At 38.5% G+C, this 22,678-nt stretch overlaps 1 protein-coding gene and 1 long non-coding RNA gene across 5 annotated transcripts in view; one reads left to right on the top strand and one right to left on the bottom strand.

Annotated features, from left to right (window-relative positions):
* The window catches only part of dscama (Down syndrome cell adhesion molecule a), a 200,470-nt gene that overhangs the window by 54,587 nt on the left and 123,205 nt on the right, over positions 1–22,678 (top strand). The gene's annotated exons all lie outside the window — the stretch shown is intronic.
* On the bottom strand, positions 9,245–12,058 carry LOC130906110 (uncharacterized). Its single transcript, XR_009061217.1, has 3 exons — positions 11,956–12,058; positions 11,282–11,444; positions 9,245–10,904 (listed from the first exon to the last, which is right to left on the bottom strand). It is a non-coding gene; the product is annotated as an uncharacterized LOC130906110 (long non-coding RNA).

The raw sequence follows: 22,678 nt of genomic DNA, 5'->3' as shown, positions 1-22,678 counted from the left end.
GCCGGAAAAGTCCGACATCATCTTTGTTGTGCTATGATCGCGATCAGCCATCATTGTTGTTTACATTTGCTTGGAACGCTTTGAAGTCGGAACTGGTACCATCCGAGTGGGATAAATCCGACTTCCCACTTCTCTGGAATGCAACATAAACGTCATGCTTGTCTAATAGATATCATATGTATATAGAACTAGATGCAAAATGACAGACTCGACGCCGTTAGCAACACTTGCATTGAAAACTACGTGCGTTAGTAAACAGCCGCCATCTTAAAGCTGGAGACTTCCCTTGTAGGCTGTTGTATTGAACCTTCCAAGCAAACCTAATTAACTTTTTATCTAAAATACTCCTAAATCGGCAAAATCTTGACTTGAATCTATCTTCAAAACCGTTTAAAACTTTCACACGTCAAAAGTAGACAGAAGGGAAATTATGGAATAACGGGAGCAATTTTAACAATAACAGTTAATTCGCAAAATTAAATGAATTGAATGTAGTTTAAAGCCGCTGATACAGAATGGGGACTTGAGTATTTTATTTACTGTTTTAAAATGTCAACTTGATACTGAAATAGTCGTTTATTTAAACCTGAGAGGCTTTTAATACAATTTTTGTAACTAATGCACGAAACATTAAAAGCATCTAATAGCTTGGGAAGTTTGTGGGATTTTCCACTGACAGTTTACAATATTATTTGCACGTTTTACTGCCTGACTATGCCATTTCTGTTTGTTATTTAGAATGTTTTGTGTTTGTCACTGAATAAACAGGTCCGTTTCTTGTTACAAACCATTGTGTGGTATTCAAACTCACCTAATTCAGCTGGCTAGTTGTTATCAAGAGTACTAAAACCCTTTTCAACATGAGTCTGACAACTAAGTAAGGAGGCTAAATAACTTTAAACTTTAATACATGCTCAGATAGGCCGGTATCGGTATCGGCCAGTATCGGTATCGGATCGGAAGTGCAAAACAATATCGGTATCGGATCGGAAGTGCAAAAACCTGGATCGGGACATCCCTAGTATTTTATTATTTATTATTTTTATTATTTATTATTATTATATTATATTATATATATATATATATTATATTATTATTATTATTATTTATTATTTACTTTTATTCTTTATTCTATTCTTGTTTTTTTTACATTATGCAAAACACAGATTTTATGTTTATTGTGCAATAATCTAATTGTAACATGTATTTGCTACATGTTTTGATGCATTTTATTCATTATAAAAGATTTATGTCTGAATTTTGGGGGATTTAGAATGGATTACGAAACTACCTCCAGAACCAATTAATTTTGTAAATAGAGGTACCACTGTATACTATTAATTGAATGTAAAGAAGGTTTCATTTGAAGGTCGCATTTCTATATATTGTTACTCAAATGAATACAATCCGTGCAATTATTATCAAGGCTTACATTACTGAGGATTTGATGACCTCTGTGAACTTTAAATCAAGTTTTTCATAGTCTGTGTAGTCTTGCCTGTGGGGATCTTACAACTCTGATGTCCAAAATGTATAAATTAGATGTGGTGTAGAGATCAGATTTTAGTTAACAGCTTTTCAGAAGCATTCTTTTCATGTAAGTGGTTCATATTTAAAGCGCTGTCATTAATCAAAAGATGTGTCAAATGAATTGCTGTAATTCATAGTATTTTGTTAACCACAACATGAAGCAATTGTTATTCAGAGATCAAGTCAGCCAAGTTCGAATGAAAAGAAAAAAAAAGGCCAAGTATAGATAATGAGGCTTGAAATTTATTTCTAAAAAAGCTAGGAACATATTTTCGCCAGAAGAACACACATGTCCACACGAGGAAGAGTGCATGTGCACACACAAAGAAGTCACGCAGCCGAGAGGGAGAGAGGGAGGGGAAAGAAAGCCTGCGCGCACATTTGTTGCTTGTGAAGCATCCACAGAGGTAACACCTGTATATAACATCTTTTGTACTGTTTATACTGTTTATTGTGCGTTTTCAATTGTGGTCGAATATTGGGGCGAGTTTATGTGATTGTTTTTGATGCTGTGCGGACGCTAACTGATACATGCTAATCTTTTGTGTGGGTTGTTATTGCTGTATCAGCAGCTAGTTATATATGCACATTTTAAATGCTGTTATAGACAAGTTTCCGAGTTACTTCCGTTTTACTTCTGCATTTCTGCAAGCGACTTCGGTTTTCATTTTTTTACCATTGACTTCAATGGCACTGGAGTGGCATCACTCAGTCAAAACCCTGAAAAAACACGATTTGAAAATACCGCATCCTTCTGTCATCTTGACATGGGAAGACAACATTAATAGCTGAGGGTGACCACAAGTAAAATATTATCGTATTTTATTGACTATGGCTGTGGATGGAAACGCCATCAGGAACCTGAAAAGCTCCAGGCATTCCAGTACCTGCAACTGTGTCCGGTGCTCAAAAAATACTAAATCTAAAATCTTGCGCATGAAACAACTCGTTGCTTTTGATTTTGATATTACGGTGATGATTGTAATTATGATGATCTTTAATATTATTCAATAGAAGTATTGTATTTGCCGCTTGCCTGTTGCTAATCAGTACGTGTAGATGGCCCAATTATGTCATTGCATATTTGCGAGTGTTACAAGTTTTTTTGTTAGTTTGTTTACGGGGGGAAAATGTTGTTAGGCAAGAGAAGATAAGTGTATGTGCCTCACAGCAACACTTACTGTACGTTGATGGACATATATTGAGACTACGTTGTTCTACCCGAGGGCGGCCAAGAGGCTGAGACTGGAGGCGGTGGCTCGCTCCGCGGCGAACCGTCAGTTCAATCGCGAGATCCAACAACGAGCTTGTTAACTGCAGCAACTTTAAGATACACTATTGGAGCTGGAATTACCGACGACAGCATGAGAATGTCTGTCTGTCCCGCGCTAGTAAATAGGCGCCATCTTAAAGCAGTAGACTTCTCTAGAAGGCTCTGTTGTAGCGAACCTAATTACTTTTTTTACAAAAAAAAAAAAAAAAAATCGGCAAAATCTTGAGTCAAATCTATCTTTAAATGACGAAACAGTTTTAAAACTTTCAAGTCGAAAGTAGACAGCAGGGACATTATGGAATAACGGGAGCAATTCTGACAACTTTAACGGTTGATTCACAACATTAAATTAATTGAATGTAGTTTAAAGCTGCCGATACAGAATGGGGACTTGAGTATTTTATTTACCGTTGTTAACGGTTAACTTGATACTGAAATAGTAGTTTGTTTAGCCTGAGAGGATTTTTGAAGAATTTTGGAACTAAAGTACAAAAAATTAAAAGCGGGGGGTTTGTTGCATCAATAATCGATTTATATTCGAATCGGAGCCTCTGAATCGTAATCGTAATCGAATCGTTAGGTGGCCAAAGATTCCCACCTCTACTATTTTTGTTTATATGTACACAACTTGTGGTATTTCCTTGTAACAACAAAATTCGTGTCAGCCCTTCTGCATTGGGCAAATGTAATATAATTTGCAATTTCACCTAATTTTGGTCACTTAAGTGGCTGGCGTATCAACCTATACCTCACGTCAACACAAGCTGACAAGTTGTTATAATTTTGTCCATGAATGATCAACAAAGTGATAGTAACAATCATACACAATCTTATCTACATTTCATCTACGTCGTGCTGAATCCATTTTTGGAGATTCCGTGGGTTCCTCTGGTTTGATTTTGCAGTTTTAACTTCGTCAACACATTGCTTTCTTTAACTGCAACTCATGAGGTTTTTCTAAACCAGAAGTTCGAAGCAGAAATTTTCCAGGATAGCGCCGCCCATGTTTCGGTCAGGAAACTTGTCTACTGAAGAGGAAACTTATTTAATTTCATGTTTATTTTAGTTTCATTCTGCAAGTGTTGATGCCATGAGCATATGAATAAAGTCAGCAAACCACACAGACGTCTGACATTACGTTGCTTAGCTCGCTGTCTAGCTACGACAGTACAATGATGTATCATACATGTTTTTGGATAGTTTTTTGGGGGGGGGGGTATTTAGGGATATTTAATGGGGTTCCAATTTACTCGGAAATTCGGGTTACATCGCCAGTAACCCAGGGACTACCTGTATATATCAGTGGTTCACTCTGTGTAGAGAAACATTGACTTTTTGTAACAGACTGACAAATACTATATAGGCCTATAGCATGTAAAGTATAACAATTATGGGTGATTATGTGTAGTCTTGCAGCTCTCCCACTATTGAATTTTCTTAGCTTTCGTCATAGTAATTGCTGCTATTGGTGCAGTGCAACCTTGAGCTAGGTTGTGGGCGGGTAATGGTTTGCCTGGTCCCTGTGTGATGGGGTGTAGCCGGAGGAGTAGGAGACCCAGCCTCCCCCTTATTTTTTCCCCCTACCTCTCCTTGTCAACAGGCAGCATTGGAGCTGTGACATGTACGATGTAGTCCTTTTTTTCCACCATTCGTCATTCTGTCTCCCAGTGATTGGCTCGGGTATTGTTATTCACACAGAAAAATGGGTCATGCGGCCTACGGAGAATGTGTGTTTACATGGACAGACACTACCAAATATGCGTACCTATTGTCGCATCTTGCATGTTTTAGGCTGATCTTCTACAGCAGGACATAGATCAAATACAGTATATAACAGCAGAATATTAATAATCGCAATGGTCAAATTCATTTTCACTGTATGTGGTGAGCACTGGCTGAAGTGTTGAACTTATGAGCTGTTTTTTTCCTCCTAGCCAGTGGCAGGGGCTTAGCTATATAAATAGAAGGATGCAGTGAAGGAAGAAAAAGAATGGGGAGGAAAATCAATATCATTGTGCATTAATCTAGCTGCAGTTGCAACAAAGCATCACGGGAAAATTACAAGTAGAAACGAAAGGGTGGAGCAGCACGTCAACTCCGTGGTTAGCTATAACAGTTAGGAATTACTTGTGTTTAATTTGTTTTATTCATTGATTTGCTGTGCTTTAAAACTAGCTTGAGGGCAACATTGGAGAAAAGATATATGGTAACATTTTACAATAAGGGTCCCTTAATTAACATTAGTTAATGCATTTTTAAACAGTAACTCATGTTCAAGTAACATGACAAATTGTTTGGTAACATTAAATATATATATATATATAGGCCTATATAGGATTAGGGTTTAGGGTCAGGGTTTGTTAACTTAAGCATTTATAATTTCTTAGTTAAGGGATACATGTGCTACAGTTTACAATAATGGTCCAAAAAGCATTCAGTAATGGTTAATAAAGGTTAAGTAATACTTAACTAAGAAATTATAAATGCCAAATTAACAAACCGTAACCCAAAACCCTCACCCTATATAGGCCTATATATATATATGTATATTCATATATATATTTAATTTGATCAAACCATTAGCTACTGTCTGGTTAAGCATTAACTAATGCATTACCTGATGCATTAACTAAAGCATTAGCAAATGCATTAACTCATGTTAATTAATATATTAATAAATGTTAGATAAGCAATTATATTAATGATTGTAATGTTACTTAAACATTAGTTATTGTCTAAAAATGCATTACCTAATGCTAATTAAGAGACTCTTACTGTAGAGTGTTACCAGATATATTTAGACATAATTTATGTATTCTCTTTAGTAATTTCTATCAGTTTTAGTACTGTTACAAAAAAAAAAAAGTTACAGAACATATGAATAAGCAAAAGATGGCGGTGGCTTTTCTCTATTACTAGAGTGCTTCAGTGGCACAAAAATGGCCCTTCCACCTTCTTACAGGGCTGTTTGCTCACCAATAATCACAATTTGTTCTTTATTAAACTCTGGGGGGCAAAGAACAATTAGGGTATGAGCAGGAGGTGGGAGACGTGTGCACGCATGCGTGTGGTTAAATGCGAGCTGCAGCAGCAGGAGGAGGAGGAGAGGAGGCTCAAAAGAGAGGTACTAAAGACTGCTTAATCTTTGATAAACAGTGAGGTCCCCTTTGTGCCCCTGCAGTTTGGCATATTTCTCAACAGTGTTGGGGGGCTAAGCGACGGCTACTGCCTCTGGACCTGGACACATGCCAGGTCATGTGTGGCATCCTGCCAAAATACAGATTAGCTATAAAAGCAACATAAGCTAATCTTGGAAGGAATCACCAACTAATTGGCACTTAGATATTTTGTAGACTTGACGGATTTGGGACTAGATGCTTTATTTTTGAATGTTGTCACTAATACCGTTGCTAGCCAAAAACAGAGACACCTCAGTCGGTTGGTGTCTTACAGACTACCAATTTGTTATAAATATCCAGTTGAGGAATGAGATTGGTGAGAAAAATATTTTTGACATGCTTTGAAAACAAATTACGATAAGATGTGCCCCATTAAATGTGTAAATGTGCGCAATGCGGGTTGCTGATTTGAAACAGTTATTTGACATATTTTGGGAACAGATGAAACAAGGCAGAGAAAATCATATTTATTCACAGTCATGGCGCAGCGCTCAAGTGGCATCTAAATGAGCGTATTCATCAACTTTCAAGGGCATTCTACAATGTCCATAAGGGTTAAATGCTGAAGGCCAATTTTGGAAACCAACTTGGCTGAATTTAGTAACATGACGAAACAGACTAGACATATGATTTTACACTTACAAATTAACAAATAAACGCGTTGTATAGTTGGGTAAATGTTGTCATAATGAATCACAAATGTACATAAATGTGAATGGTACAGTGTTGGCCAAAAGTATTGGCACCCCTGCAATTCTGTTAGATAATGCTCAATTTCACCCAGAAAATAATTTACAATTACAAATGCTTTGGTAGTAATATCTTCATTTATTTTGTTTGCAAAGAAAAAACATAAAAGAGAATGAAAAAAAAAAAAAAATCATTATCATTGTACACAAATTTTCAAAAATAGGCCGGAAAAAAGTATTGGCACCCTTTAAAAAATCATGTGATGCTTCTCTAATTTGTGTAATTAACAGCACCTGTTACTTACCTGTGGCACTTAACAGGTGGTGGCAATAACGAAATCACATGTGCAGCCAGTTAAAATTGATTAAAATTGACTCAACCTCTGTCCCGTGTCCTTGTGTGTACTACATTGAGCATGGAGAAAAGAAAGAAGATCAAAGAACTGTCTGAGGACTTGAGAAGCAAAATTGTGAGGACGCATGGGCAATCTCAAGGCTACAAGTCCATCTCCAAAGACCTGAATGTTCCTGTGTCTATCGTGTGCAATGTCATCAATAAGTGTAAAGCCCATGGCACTGTGGCTAACCCCCCTAAATGTGGACAGAAAAGAAAAATTGACGAGATATTTCAACACAACATTGTGCTGTCCTGCAGTCCGAGGGTACAACAGTGTAAATCCGTACTATTTGTCGGCGTCTGAATGAAAACGGACTCTATGGTAGGATACACAGGAAGACCCCACTTATGACCCAGAGGCATAAAAAAGCCAGGATGGAGTTTGCCAAAACTTACCTGAAAAAGCCAAAAACAATTTGTAAGAATGTTCTCTGGTCAGATGAGACAAAAGTGGAGCTTTTTGGGAAAAGGCATCAACATAGAGTTTACAGGAAAAAAATGAGGCCTTCAAAGAAAAGAACACTGTGCCCACAGTCAAACATGGTAAAGGTTCCCTGATGTTTTGGGGTTGCTTTGCTGCCTCTGTTACTGGACTGCTTGACCATGTGCATGGCATTATGAAGTCTGTAGAGTACCAACAAATTTTGCAGCATTATGCAGGGCCCAGTGTGAGAAAGCTGACTCTCCCTCAAAGTTCATGGGCCTTCCAGCAGGACAATGACCCAAAACACACTTCCAAAAAGCTTTAGAAAATGATTGCGAGAAAGCACTGGAGACTTCTAAAGTGACCAGCAATGAGTCCAGATCTGAATCCCATGGAACACCTGTGGAGAGATCTGAAAATAGCAGTTTGGAGGAGGCACCCTTCAAATCTCAGAGACCTGGAGCAATTGGCCAAATAACAATGGTCTAAAATTCCAGCAGAGCATTGTAAGAAACTCATTGATGGATACTGGAAGCGGTTGTTCGCGGTTATTTCGTCTAAAGGTTGTGCTACCAAGTATTGGGTTGAGGGTGCCAATATTTTTGTCCGGCCCATTTTTGGAGTTTTGTGTAAAATCTATTTTTTTTCATCCTCTTTTGTGTATACGTGTATGTGTGTATATGTATATTTGCATACGTACAGTGCTGCTCGAAAGTTTGTGAACCCCACAGCGATGGTCAGATTTTTTGTAAAAAAAACTAAAATAACCTTATTAAATGTTAAGTTATACCCAAATCCACAATACTGACATTCCAAATAATGGACTGAAACAAAAGAAATAGTTATATTGTCATTCTTTATTTAACAAAAGTGGTTGATTTAAGAAAAACTCAGATATCATGTGTGCAAAAGTATGTGAACCCCTTCAGTTAATAGGATATTGCGCCTCCTTTTGCAGAGATTACCTCAACCAAACGGTTTCTGTAGTGACTAATCAGCCTCTCACATCTACTTTGGGGGATTTTTGCCCATTCTTCCTTGCAGAACGCAGTCAGTTGAGAGAGGTTTGATGGGCGTCTGGCATGAACTGCTCGCTTCAGGTCCCGCCACAGCATTTCAATGGGATTTAGGTCAGGACTTTGACTGGGCCAGTCCAGAACACGAATCTTCTTCTTTTTCAGCCATTCCTTGGTTGTATTGCTGGAATGCTTTGGATCATTATCATGTTGCATGATCCACCTTCTGCCAAGCTTTAACTTCAAAACAGATGGCGTCAGGTTATGTTCTAGGATTTGACAATATTCCTCAGAATTCATGATTCCCTGGACTATGTGGAGTTGTCCAGGTCCTGAGGATGAAAAGCAAGCCCAGATCTTGACATTCCCACCTCCATGCTTCACTGTTGGGAGAAGGTTCTTTTGGTGGTATGCAGTGTTGACTTTTCGCCAGACATGGCGGTTTTGGTTGTGACCAAACAGTTCAATTTTGCACCTACATCAGTTGATGAAAACTCTTTTTAATTTAGTCTCGACAACACAACTGTTAAAAAAACAAAAAAAAACTACTGAATTGATTGATTAGGAAATCAGGTTGAAATAATAGAAAATTCCAAAATGTTGAGGGGGTTCACAAACTTTTGAGCAGCACTGTATGTATATGTATGTATATATATATATATATATATATATATATATATATGGCGGAAAACACAGACAATACTGAAAAAGCAGTTTCTGCTCTTGCACCCCTCTTTAAAATGAACTGCTATATTTTAAGCCAAAAGAATTTTTGTGTTGGATAGAACAATATGTCTATATGCTGGAATAGCAGATTAATGGCACATTAAGCCCCCGAACTATTTTAAATTTGCTCGTTTTACCCTGAAAATCCCCGTTTACAGATGTTGCGCAACCGCTTTTGTTTCAACCCAGCCATAAAACCAAAGTAATTAATTATATTTATTATTCAAAATGTCTGTCATTGTTAGCTTAGATTCATAAATTGATGTGTAATATTTCGTTTAAAAAAAAAAAAAAAAAAAAAACTTTAAAAAAATTATTCACTCGCATATTTTAAACTTTTAAACAAATGACGTCACAATGAAAAAAATGGTGTCTGTAAAAAAGTCACGGATATTTACCTCATAACTATCGCTTGATTGTATTTTTTTTCGGTTTGTTTCTGTCGCATTTTTTCCGATATGTTAGATGATAAATAATCGATCCAAACAAAGAAAAATTGGACAAAAAATGTTTAAAAAGGTAAGTATATGAAAAAGAAAATCTCGACCACTCCTTGATGTCTGTGATTTCTGCATCGCGACCTTTGTTATATTACCATGTTTCACCTATAAAATCCCCAGAAAATCTAGCTGTGGCCATTCACAGCTGGGTCTTGGCACTCAGTGATACATGCTACATGGAGTTTTTGGATCAAAACAAGGTAACTATGCGATAATATCTCGTTAAAGTCATGGCGTCTTTATTTCTGCTCTCGCGTGCTCTCACCTCCAGATAAAGTTTTGCTGTTTATTTTATTTTTTTATTTTTTATTTTTTTTAAATACCCTCCTTTTCAAAAAAATTCTTCATCCCGAAAATTGAGATTTTTTAGCTTTCCAATGATGTATCACACATGCATATGGGACAATTTTGAGTTTGGCCAAATTGGGGGTCTCAGAGCGGAACTTCAAGTCACCTGAGTGTTTTCCGCCATATGTGTATGTACATACAGTATATACATGTATATATGTATGCAAAGATTTAAAAAAGGAATAAATAAATAAAAGAATAAGGAACATGACAAAAATCATAATTCAAATGCAGATATCTATGAAATCACTTTGCTGTAAATTACAGAAATTCAAGCAATTCTTTTTATCAGTGCATAAACAGAAAGACCGTAAAATATGCATGATTACTGTCAACATCCACAACAAAAAAACATGAATAAAAAACAAGGGGTCATCCTTCCCGTCACTTTTCCATCTCATCCATGTTTAGCCTCGCCTCAACGCGATGCCAGAAGACTTCTTGGCTGAAAATAAGCCGAATATTGATGTGCATATAAACGTGTGTATTAGAAGGGGCGAAAGGAGGTGGATATCTCTGTGTGTGTCTTGTGTAGGAGGAAGAAAAAAGAGGGAGAGGGCGAGGAAGGGGGGCACTGGCTGTGAATGGTTGCTCTTATCGCGTGCATGCAGCTGCTGCAGTGTCTTTGACAGACAGAGGGGCTGTCCATGCATGCCACTCACTCTGCTTATTCACAGCCTCTATACCCCCTTCTCTTTTTCTACCCCTGTCTGTGTTGCATTCTCTGTTAAGGAAGTGAGTGAAAGAAAGAGGAGGAAAAAACATGACTTGAGCGTTAATGCCGACTCATGACGCCGACGGTTTCACATCCTCGCGATGATTCTGAAAGCAAAGGACAGGCAAGAAATTAAATGTCACTGGACATCATCATGTCATGCCGGCTGATGTGTGATTTTTTTTTTCCCCGCACGCTGGTGTTTGTCATTGTTGACACTGATGTGAGGAGTCTATAAATACATGCACAAATGCTCAGCAGGCCTCAAACTGGATGTGTGCAATTCATTAGTGGTTCAAAATTCCATTCTTCTACACCTTCTCTCACTGTGTTTACAGGTAGGTATAATCCAAATCAACTCTAGATATCCCAAAAGTTCATTAATATCTGATCAAATGTTGGAATAATAAAGCGGATCCTTGTAGCAGGACAAAAGGCGCCTCATGCAAAGGTAATTTCAAGGCAAGCTGCCATGGGAAATCACCTTGATAGATGGACATCTCCAGCAGAAAGGGACGTGATATCCCCCAAGCAGTGCATGTTGCATTCAGAGTGTATTCTGGGATTGGTAACTCACTCCCTCCCTTCACTTGTCTTTGCCCAGGTGCCATGTCATGTGTGAGCAGGCGTCGTTATTGATATGTAACCTTGAGGAGTCCACGCACAGATGTGAGAAATGAGAATTAATGAACACAAAGATAGAAACTGAGAATTTCAACACTTTGCATTGGTGTATTTTTCAATAAGAATTTAAATTCATAGAGGAAATAATCATGCCAATGCAAAAATAAATGTGTATCTACACGTTTTCATCTTTTAGTTAGAGAAGATCAATAAAAAGATTATATGTTATTCATATCTTCTTTTTTTTTAAAGCCTTGTACAGGCAAATAGCAAAATATCTGTTTTTAAATTCTGCGTCTTTACATATTTTAAACTACATACAGTACAAACAATGTATTTATCCATGAATTGTACTTTGCGTAATCCATGCTAAATCTGGGTATATGGTATAGAATTATCTTTGTTTAAAAAAATTGTCTTCCTTAGATGAATATAAAGCAAAATTCCACTAAAGAAAAACATTGGATAATATTTAGACATAAAGCATACAAATAAATGCTTTACTGCGTGACATGAAAGCACAAACGAGCTCACCTAGATCTCGTGCTTGCATACACTAAATAGTCATGTTGTTGCTGAGGGCCCGAGTTGATGCTGCCTGCTCCCTATGATTGGCTGCAGCTCGCTATGACTCGTCATCGACTAGGCCAATACATTTCGCTTATGCTCTGTCCCTTTTCTTCCTCACTCTCTCACTTTTTTTTTTTTATTCCCCCCACCCTAAATAAATTGCCTGGAGAAATTGAACAAAAAAAAATTAGAGAAAGGGAGGAAGCCTTTCATCTGTTTGAGAAGCTCATATTAGCTGTGGTGGCAAGATAAGCTCTTCTCACGGCAGCAGTTAAGCTTGCTGAATTTTATCCACTTGCTTCTCCTTTTTCTACTTGAGTTTGTTTTTCTGGAATGTGTGCTTCGTCTATGGAGGCCTTGCTGTTATATCTGGTTTCATGTTAGAAAAAAAGTGAACAAGTGATGTCACTTTATGCTGTTTAATTAGTTTAATTGATAATGGCAACATTTCTATATTTTTGCATTGAGCAGATCTCATGTAACTGAATTAGGTAATTAAACAGCAATTTGATGCAATGCAGTTCTAAACCAATAAGAAGTACACTGCAAAAACACACCTCCTTAGAACTAGTTAAATTCACTTGTTTTCAGTGTAAATCTACTAGAAATAACTAAAATTATCTGCCAGTGCTTTAAGTAAATTTTACTCACTTAGACTTCTTGAAATAAGAAAAAATAGCTAGCTGAAAATGAGTTTAACAGACTTATTTTAAGCAATAAATTTAATCTTGAAAAAAACTTGTTTGTCAGAAATGTTCTTCAATCAAGAATAGATGTTGTTCAAGACACTATTCGAAAACAAATTTGTCTTGATTTACGTGAAAAATGCGCAACTTTTAGATGTATTATCTTAATAAGAACAAATAGTATGATTTACTTACTGTAAATGGAATGACACATTAATCTGTTAAGTAGTCTTAAACACTCAAAACAGGATGGAGAACATTATTTGACTGCATTTAAGAAAAATAATCTGATTGAGACCTTATAAATTTGTAGTGTAAAATATACGTCAGCGACATCTAAAGCCATTTTTCAATGCTATTCAAAATATTACATTTTTTTGTATGTATGTAAATATTTGTGATTAGTGTTTAGGTATTCATTGTATATTGGAGGTGCAGCCAATGTTGTGGAAAATGTTGAAATAATCTGATCAAATGATTCACATTTATTCTGCTAGACCACCCGGCATTATCTTAACATTTAGCATTTTTAACGGGAATAAAGAATTATTAAATAAATTCATCTTTGCCTCCTCCATTCGGCATGTTCACGCATATACTAAATGTAAATTCAGGTGTTGAATACCCAAGTTTGAGTTGGATCACTGAAACATATTTTAGTATTCAGGAAAAAAATGTATTGTGGTACTTCGACATACGATCGCTTCGACACACGATCTTTTCGACATCCGACGTAAAATTTGACTCGCCTTTGTTTCTACATCTGACGACATGCTTGAAATACGACAACATGACAGCACCGCCTACGCACACACGGGGGATTTTCTTGTGAAAGAAATCAACACAGGTTTCAAAAAGGTTGGTACAGGTAGTTAAAAAAAGGGAAAAAAGGAGACACTTACCATTGAAATGAAGATGCAAATGATAAAAAAATATGAGCGTGGGGTGCGCATCTGTGAACTGACTGAACAATACAGCTGTAGAAGGTCTACGTTCTCCACGGTCCACCTGCGACCTCCGTTCGCCAGTCTTTATAAGTTAATGTGACAATTATTATTGTGGTAACATCACCAAAGAAATCGCCAGCATTGTCAGGTTTTTATCATTTATTTCCGAACGTGTCCAACACAAAAAGCCTACTGTCCGCTGCTGCTGACTGTGTTCTCAACAAAACATTAAAAGTGAAAGTAAACTCTCAACCACATCGCTCCCTCTCTCTGTCATGTGACGCGGCGCGTTCATGTACAGCACACAAAAGTCCGTCACATTAGAACCCGATTCGTTACATTATTACAGGAATTTTTATTACTTCATTATTTAGGGTTTTTTTTTTCTTTCCTATGTGTAATTGCCATTTTGATAGTAGCAGCAGTATTTATTAAGGATTTAGTGTAATTTTTGGGCTGTGGAACGAATTAATGGAATTATAATGTATTCTTATGGGTAAATCCTGCTTGAAATAGGACCATTTCAACTTACAAACAAGGTCCTGGAACAAATTAACTTCGTATGTAGAGGTACCGCTGTATCAAATTTTCAGTAATAAGTTTGAATAATAATACCGTAAGAAAACAGAGCTCGTGTACAGATACAGAAATGCCATTTTACTGACTGGTGAAACACAGCACAAGCATAGCACATTGGTACTTCAAAACATTACCGTAAACTGACAATATGTACGGTAATAATATGATCTGATAACTTCTTCATCTAACCAGAATCCAGGAGAAAACAACAGATGTGACTTTTCATTTAAAGGCTACTGTATAACTTGCTCGTTTCATGATGATGAATAAATGATTCTTCCATGCATTGATACAGTAAAATAAAAGTGAGAATTTTAAGCCTGAAATCGGAAAGAGCGCATCGCTGTAGACTAGAATGTAACCATAGGAACTATTGTTATTTGGGTTTGAGTTTCCCGAGGGACAGATATAGTTGACGGACAAAGGAAGTCTGTGTTGTGTTACGTTTGTTGTGGTCTGAGTTGCCAAGTTGCAATAAACGTTGACTCAAATGAGTTCAAGAAACTAAATTCTGTGCTTTATGAAGAGTGAAAATAGCAGAATTTAACACAGACGAAATCATTCGACCGATCAGAGTGGAGTATTACCGAAACAAAATGGTGACGTCACGTACCGTAATGGTCGGCAACAGATCGCCACATACGTTTCTTCAACACAACACGGCCGTGTCAATAAAAAAAAAAAAAAATCGTTTTTTTATATATATATATATAATATATATATTGTTTTTCTGTCTCCATCCCTGTACCCGTGTATAATGCGCACCATAATTTTACAAGTTGATTTGGGGGAAAAAACATGCGCGTTATATTCGGGAAATTACAGTAATAATACATTTTGGGGGGAGAGACCATAAATTTGAAAATAGTGGAAAAATTAAAAAAACAATTATAACAATTTGTTCTATGGCGCGTTAACCGCGTGCGAAAGACGCAAAAGAATTATGCTAATTAGCCACGCTTATCCTTAGGTTTGGGTAACTTGGTTGTAGTCTAGCAAGTTGGTATAATACAGTGATCCCTGGTTTTTCATGGTCCACGGGGACCCCAATCGAAAATCCGCGAAGTAGAGGTGTAGCCTATTTACATTTTTGTGTAAGTGTGTGTGTGTGTTCAATGTATTTAGTCAGATTTAACAGCATTGGAAAGAGATGCATATAAGACATATTTTTCCCAAAGCACCGTAATTTCTGGACTATTGGGCGCCCGATTACACGCGTCACCCAGTACATTTTAAGGGAAAAAAACATTTACATAAATAAGCCTCTCCTGTCTATAAGCCACGTGTGCCCACCTAGTAACATGAGATATTTACAAAAATACACAGCTTTTTCTAAATTTTAATTACTTACCGTAACTTTTCTTTCCAAACAGCGGCAGCAACATGGCAGCACAGCACTAACTGGGCTGGTTATTAGAAACATAAAAGTCTTTGTTAGCCATCTTCATCTTCCTCCTGTGCACTGAAACCATGGAAGTCTTCACCCTCAGTGTCGGATATGAACAGGCTCAGATACGCTTCGCCACGCACCTTCTCAGTATTTCTTTCATTTTCGCTTTCAATGTCTTTCATGATGAGACAAATTCACTCCTGAGCTTGTGCCGTCCTCTTTGTCACGGAGCAGACATGCTTTTCGAAACACGTTGGTGATGGTGGATTTTTTTCACACTGCTCCACACTGTCAGCATCCACTGGCAGATTTGTGCAAAAGTTGCTCTTTGCATGCCATGCGGCCAGTTTTGGTAAACAATCTCTCGCCGCTGGTCATCCAAGCCTCCCATTCTTCTAGCATTTTCCATGATGCGGGTCTGCTAACTTTACTCATTCACAAAGATGAGGGTCTGCTATTTTTATTAATGCACCATGTGCTTTGTTGACATGTCTTCAGCAAACTGTTTGCGGGCTTTCTTGTGTACCGTCTTCAGAAGAGGCTTCCTCCTGAGGTGACAGCCATGCACACCAATTTGATGTAGAGTGCGGCATATGGTCTGAGTACTAACAGGCTGACCCCCCACCTCTTTGATCTCTGTAGCAATGCTGACAGCACTCCTGTAACGAGTCACATGACATTTTGAAGGGAAAATGACAAGCAGTACTCACTTTGGACATTTAGGGATGTACGTTGTTTCTAAGTGGTGTACTCACTTTTGTTGCCAGGGGTTTAGATATTAATGGCTATATTTTGAGTTATTATGAGGGGAAAATAAATTAACTATATTATATAAACTGCACAGAGACTACTTTTCATTGTGTCAAAGTGTCATTTTGTCAGTGTTGTCCCATGAAAATATATACTTAAATGTCTGCAGAAATGAGAGGGGTGTACTCACTTTTGTGATACACTGTATTTCACGTGTCTCATTCTTGCATTTTATGCTCGAGTGCCCCTAGCGGCCGTTAGAAAAACCGATAATTTTCCGCATCATTGCACATGCCGCAGGATTCAAAATGAGGGAAAAAGTAGCAGCTTGTAGTCCGGAAATTACGGTATAATAGAAAAAAACAAACTAATATGTATATGTGCAGTCCAGGCCAAAAGTTTGGACACACTTTCTCATTTGTATGTTCTGAAGGAATTTAGTCCTCCCTGCCCAAACCCCACGGGGAGGCCGGCAACAGAACGGAAATGTGCTCCGCCGCTCGACGCCCCCAAAGAGCCAGGCCAGGAGGAAGCCAAACTCCGCGCGTTCCTGTGTTAACCCTTTGCACACTGACTCCATGTTTCAAAAGCTTGAAGAACACTCGCCGAAAACAGGTTGACAATTTATTCGTCGACAATGGTAAAAAACAAGGCAAAAACAGACGACGGAGGGACAATTCTGGATCCAAAACAAGGCTACATGTTTCCGAGCAAAAGAAATCTGTCTTATCTCAGTGTCCAGTCTTTTTTAATTCTTTGCTGACGCGGGTCTTGTCGAAGGCGTTTCTGGGCGTTGCTTTTGGGCCGCCCCCGCTGTGGCCGGTTTTGGGCGGCTTAGGTTCGTGCGCGGATTGGGACGCCCGCTATCAACTTTGCTGCCCAGGCTGGTTGTACTTGTTTTAGGACAAAGCGCTTTGTCCTTGGAGTTTGCTGGGAGAGCAGATTACCCGAGTTGGTGCGTCACTCTTGTGATAAGACGGCATTGTGTATCTCTTCTATTTCTTCTCATTAAACTATGGTGTGCTATTTATTTTATATTAGTAGTGTAGTCCTACCGTAAATATGAAAATGATACTATTTCCTGATTAATTATATTACGTGTGTTAGACTAATGCAAACAGTTAGACGGTGCCTACGAAAACCTGTACCATATGTATGTGTTAGACTATATATGTGTTAGACTAATGCAGACAATTATATGGTGTGTGCGATGACGATATCGTTTCTCCTTCAGTTCTCTTTATTTTCATGACATTGTGGATTCTCACTCAAGGTATAAAAACTGAAATGAACACGTGGAATTATTTACTTAGCAAAAAAGGTGAAATCGCTGAAAACATGTTTTATATTCTAATATCTTCAACATACCCACCCTTTGCTCTGATTACATTTTTGCACATTCTTGACATTCTCTCGATGCGCTTCGAGAGGTAGTCACCGGAAATGGTTTTTAATTCACAGGTTTGCCTTTTCAGGCTTAATTAGTCAAATTTCTTGCAGTTATCAATGGGATTGGGACCATCATTTTTGTTGCATTAAATGAGGTATGTCCAAACTTGGCCTGTACTGCATATTTTTTTATCAATGGTTTTTATGTAACGATAATGATGACGATGATGATGAAGAAACACCTGTGCACTTTGACGAATATGATGAAGATGACACAATGCGCAGGTGTCAAGGGAGCCATATACAGTACCTAAAAAATCTGTGAATAACTGAAATCACAAATTTCGAAGCGCGGATTGGTGATCTCTGTACATAAGCTACAAACTACCGTACTTGCCTTGAGTGGCCAATGTGCTTAAGATCCTGTAAGTTCATTTGAATTAATTATTTGTTTTAAATACATGAAATAGGTTTTAAGGTTGTTAAAAACATGTTCAAAGATTGAGAACAATTTAGTGCTGAATTGCTGAGTGACAGCAGTAAACTTTTGAGGTGTGCATAAGATGTAACGGATCATTCATCTCTAGCTTGTGGCTATTACATTCGACACGTCCCTGCACTTGTTGGGGAAAAGAACCCCTTCTGAGTACATCTGCTTAGTCTGAGGCTTTGACCATTCTTGGGGTTGATTACATTGTATCTTCAATTTTGAGGTCTGTGATCCCTTCTGCTTCCAAACCAAAGGATTACATATATCGTAATCTTCTGCTGCCCGTAGGGGTGGCGCCTGATTAGGACCTGGAGGGTCACCGCACCCCTGAAGAAAAAAAACATCATTGGGGATGCAATCAAGTACAGTTAATCAAGTGATTTCTTTTTTTCTTTTGTTTCAAGCATCCATTTTGTTTCAGCCAAACAATGGCACAATTTGTTGAAAATGAGTGTGTGAAAGCGTTCCCTTGATTTTACTATGCTTCAAATAACATTTTATTGGACTGCTTGCAATGTTTCAAATTAGTGCATTTATGACTTCAGCCAAGAACTAATACACAAGTGTTGTTTTTGTTGTTTTTTTTTGTACTCACGCAATAAAAATGACAAAGGTCAAAACCTATTTTAGTTGGTGATGACGAGCCATTGAAGCTATGCTTCTTTGTCAGCTAAATACAATACAGGTAGTCTCCGGGCAGTGTTGTTGATCTTACTTTAAAAAAGTAATTAATTAGTTACAAATTACTTCTCCCAAAAAGTAATTGCGTTAGTAACTCAGTTACCTGAATGTAAGAGTACCGGTAATTAGTTACTTGGCAAAGTAACTGGTGATAATTTTCATGTTTTTTTTTCTCAAAAAAGAACAAAAAAAAGGTCACACAATGTGAAGTTTAAAGGGTTTTTTGGGACAATTGGCCCTAGCCCAATTCTTTACCCTAAACGTAACTAGACACAGGGGTATTGCGGATATTGCGATAACTAGATAGTAACCTTTCCCTATGTGTGGAAGTCATTTAATGTTGTGAATCAACCGTTAAAGTTGTTAAAATTGCTCCCGTTATTACATTAGTTCCCTTCCGTCTACTTTTGACATGTGTAAGTTTTAAAACTATTTAATCATTTAAAGATAGATTTAAGTCAAGATTTTGCCGGTTTAGGAGCATTTTATATAAAAAGTTACTTAGGTTCGCTAGGAAGGTTCTCTACAACAGAGCCTTCCTGAGAACGCTACTGATTGCGGCTGTTTACTAACGCATCTAGTTCTTTATTATACATGTTGCTAATGCAGCCATTTGCATCTAGTTCTGTATATATGTGATATCTACCGAAGCATCATGTGGGCATAGTTTGTAAGCTATCGGCTACAGTCAGGTATTACTGGAGCCACCTAGCATAGTAGCATCGCGTTTGCAACGGCGTCACCTGGCCTCCTCCCCAGCCCTGCTCTGCTCTCTCGTCTCAGTGAGTCTGTCTTTCTCAGACTTCTCTCGCATCAGTCAACCAACATAGTAATGCACACCTTTCCCGCCTCAGTAACGGTAACGGCATTGCCAAGATGAGAAAAATAATTAATTAGATTACTCACTACTGAAGAAAATAACGCCGTTAGTAACGCTGTTATATTCTAAAGCCGTTATTAACAACACTGTCTCCGGGTTACAAACCAGTTCCGTTCCTACGCTGGTGACGTAACCCGAGTTGATATTAATCCTTTAAGTACCCCTATATTCCCCATAAATCTCAAAATAACTATCCAAAAACATGTATTGTAGGTCATATTATAAAATAAAAAACAAGATACTCTGATGTACATTGTGTTAAATGACGTTATATTCAATGACTATTCAGGCTTTACTCGCGAGTGAGTCGCCTTGCTGAGAGAAAAGGAAACTAGAAAGAGAAGGGAGGTGAGAGACCGGGGCGAGGTCACCGGCGTTGCCTCTCTCAACACAAGTCTGCTGTCAGACCTAAAAAAAGACGGATTGGGACTCGCAAGAGGAGTCAAGGTCGGGGGAGAAGAAACTGCAGCCGGAGAACAAGAAAACGGTAGATCTCCCAGCTGAAAGGAACTGCAGGACGGCTGGGGCAGGAGAGGAATCTTAACATGAAGAACTGCAATGGGAAGGAATACTGTTTACGCAACGAAAACAAACGACTGGAGACAAAATGACAGACAAGACTCCGGTTTTGTAAAATCGAAATAACGTAACTTAGGTACGTCGTAACCCAGGGACTACCTGTACACAGTCATTCACTTCTGCACAATGTTTGCAGCCAACACGAAATTACGCGGCAGGTTAAAGCTTGCCCAAGGGCTTTACGTCTGACACATTTTAGAAAGTTTGTTTTCCAACACGGCAGCCTGTTGACCCAGAGATTCGCGTGTTTGCCTCACAGTTCCGGGTTAGGGTTTAGAGTCGAATCTTTAAAAGTGTGATTGCTTGCTTTTCAAGTATCAGTAGTCTGTGTAAGTTGTCGTCGTCTATCGTCATAGGTGGGTTGGGATATTTTTTATTTGGTCCATTAGTCCTGGTATCTTGAGATCCACAGTGTACAGACAGACACAACGAGCAGTCCTACCAGTGTGATTATAAAAGACATATGTCCAGACAGGATGGCCTAATCCCTGACACCCCCCATGTGGCACATGTATTCAAACACAATCCAGCCCCTCCTTACCACCCCTTAACATATGGAGATGAGAGGAATTAGCGCGGTGGTAAGAAAGAAAAAAGCAACCAGTTTAGATCACACTTCTTTTTTTGTTCTTGGGAGGTCTGTGTCATTCTCTTTGATTACTTGAAGGAAAAAATTCTGCCATTTTAATCATTTTTCCTCCTGTTTTCTTTAAAAAAAAAGACGCATGCAACAAGTTCAGACTTTAGATTGCTTGACCTTGTGCTCTAATTCTTCACGTTGAGAACCCTGAGAGGAAATGGGCACAACCAGAGGTACATAGTTCGCCCAAGAAGCCAAAACTTTACCCCGCCAGGCTCCCTCGCGTGACCTCACTGACATGCCCTACCCTGCATTCAGCATAGATCCTGTTAAATAGGATTACGCTGGCTACCTCCCATTCAGTGGCTTGGACAGGACCTCTTATCTCCTGTCTTCAGATGGCTGCTGACAAACAACATAATGCACGACCTACATTAACCAATGCCACATGCTGGTTTGTTGGAATCCTATAACCAGTCTAGTGATGTTTTCCCTTGTACTGAGATTTACCTGGATAAGTCTAGGTTAATTGGACACTTACACTTAATTGTGTGGCTTCTTTCTATAAGAACCACAAGCCTCTTAAAATATTGTGGTGGCAGGACATGTGTACAGTACCTGTGTTTGTCCATCCGTCAACCAATACCGTTGAAAATTTACCCACTTTCGTTCCATATAAATACATTGTTTTATGTGTATGTAACATCAGACTCTGAGAGACTGGTGCATAAACGCGGTGTAGTTCACGTCCTCCAAAGCACATGTGACGTGTCTCGAGCTGCCTCCCATACTCTCCCTCGAAGCAGGGACACCAATTCTACGGCATAAGAAGCTTTGTGCCCTAATCCCTAGTTGATCTTCATAAAGTTTGTGTCTTACAATTAAGTGCAGATGGTTTGCAGCTGGTTGTAAGGCTAGTAAATAACTCGGGGCCTCTATTTTCGCCCTGGATTTGGTTGGGTAATCCTTCTTTCTGACAGTTTACCAGATTCAAATCAGTCTAGGCTTTGCTTGCCGTCCTCTGCATCTTCCACTGTTTTCTTTGCCCACCTTCCCGTCTAAAAAGCTCTTTATCTTCATTTAAATGTGCGATCATTTAATGCAAGCGTACACAAACAAATACAAATATGTAACTCTTAAGAGTGTAACGGTACATGTATTTGTATTGAACCGTTTCGGTACGGGCTGCTCGGTTCAGAACGGAGGCGTACCAAACGAGTTTCTGACGTAATGTAACCCTTACTTTGTGAGGCTGTGAGTCGATCGGCTTACAGTTTCTTTGTGTAGATTATATTTACACCGTCTTCTCTACTGTAGTGAGGACCAACACTGTATAGGACAGTATATAACCCAGAAACGTCAACGGCGCGACAACGTGGCAGCCACCAGAACTCAGTGAAACGCGGACGTTAAAGTCAATCAGCCAATAGACACCAGTCGCAGTGCGGCCGCGTGTTAGACGCGTCCCAGAAGCGGCTTTGATGCGAGACGCGGCCCTCCTTCGTCAATACTACTAACTAGTATCGGGCAGACCAGAAGTCACTCGTGTAAAAATACGGTGGATCCGGTCGATTTTCAAACTAATATGCAATCGTAACCCACTTTTTGAGTCCATCAGATCTCTTGAGTGGCAGATCGGGGAATGGTTGACTTGTCTTTGTTGATTTATTGCTGTCTTCTCTGCTATAATAATAACCAACACGGCCCCGTGTCCAATACAAAACCCTCCTACCAAT

This window comes from Corythoichthys intestinalis, chromosome 18 (assembly GCF_030265065.1).
Source record: "Corythoichthys intestinalis isolate RoL2023-P3 chromosome 18, ASM3026506v1, whole genome shotgun sequence".
Taxonomy (NCBI): Eukaryota; Metazoa; Chordata; class Actinopteri; order Syngnathiformes; family Syngnathidae; genus Corythoichthys; species Corythoichthys intestinalis.
Note: the sequence above shows the minus strand (reverse complement) of the source record. Positions and strands in the feature narration are given on the sequence as shown.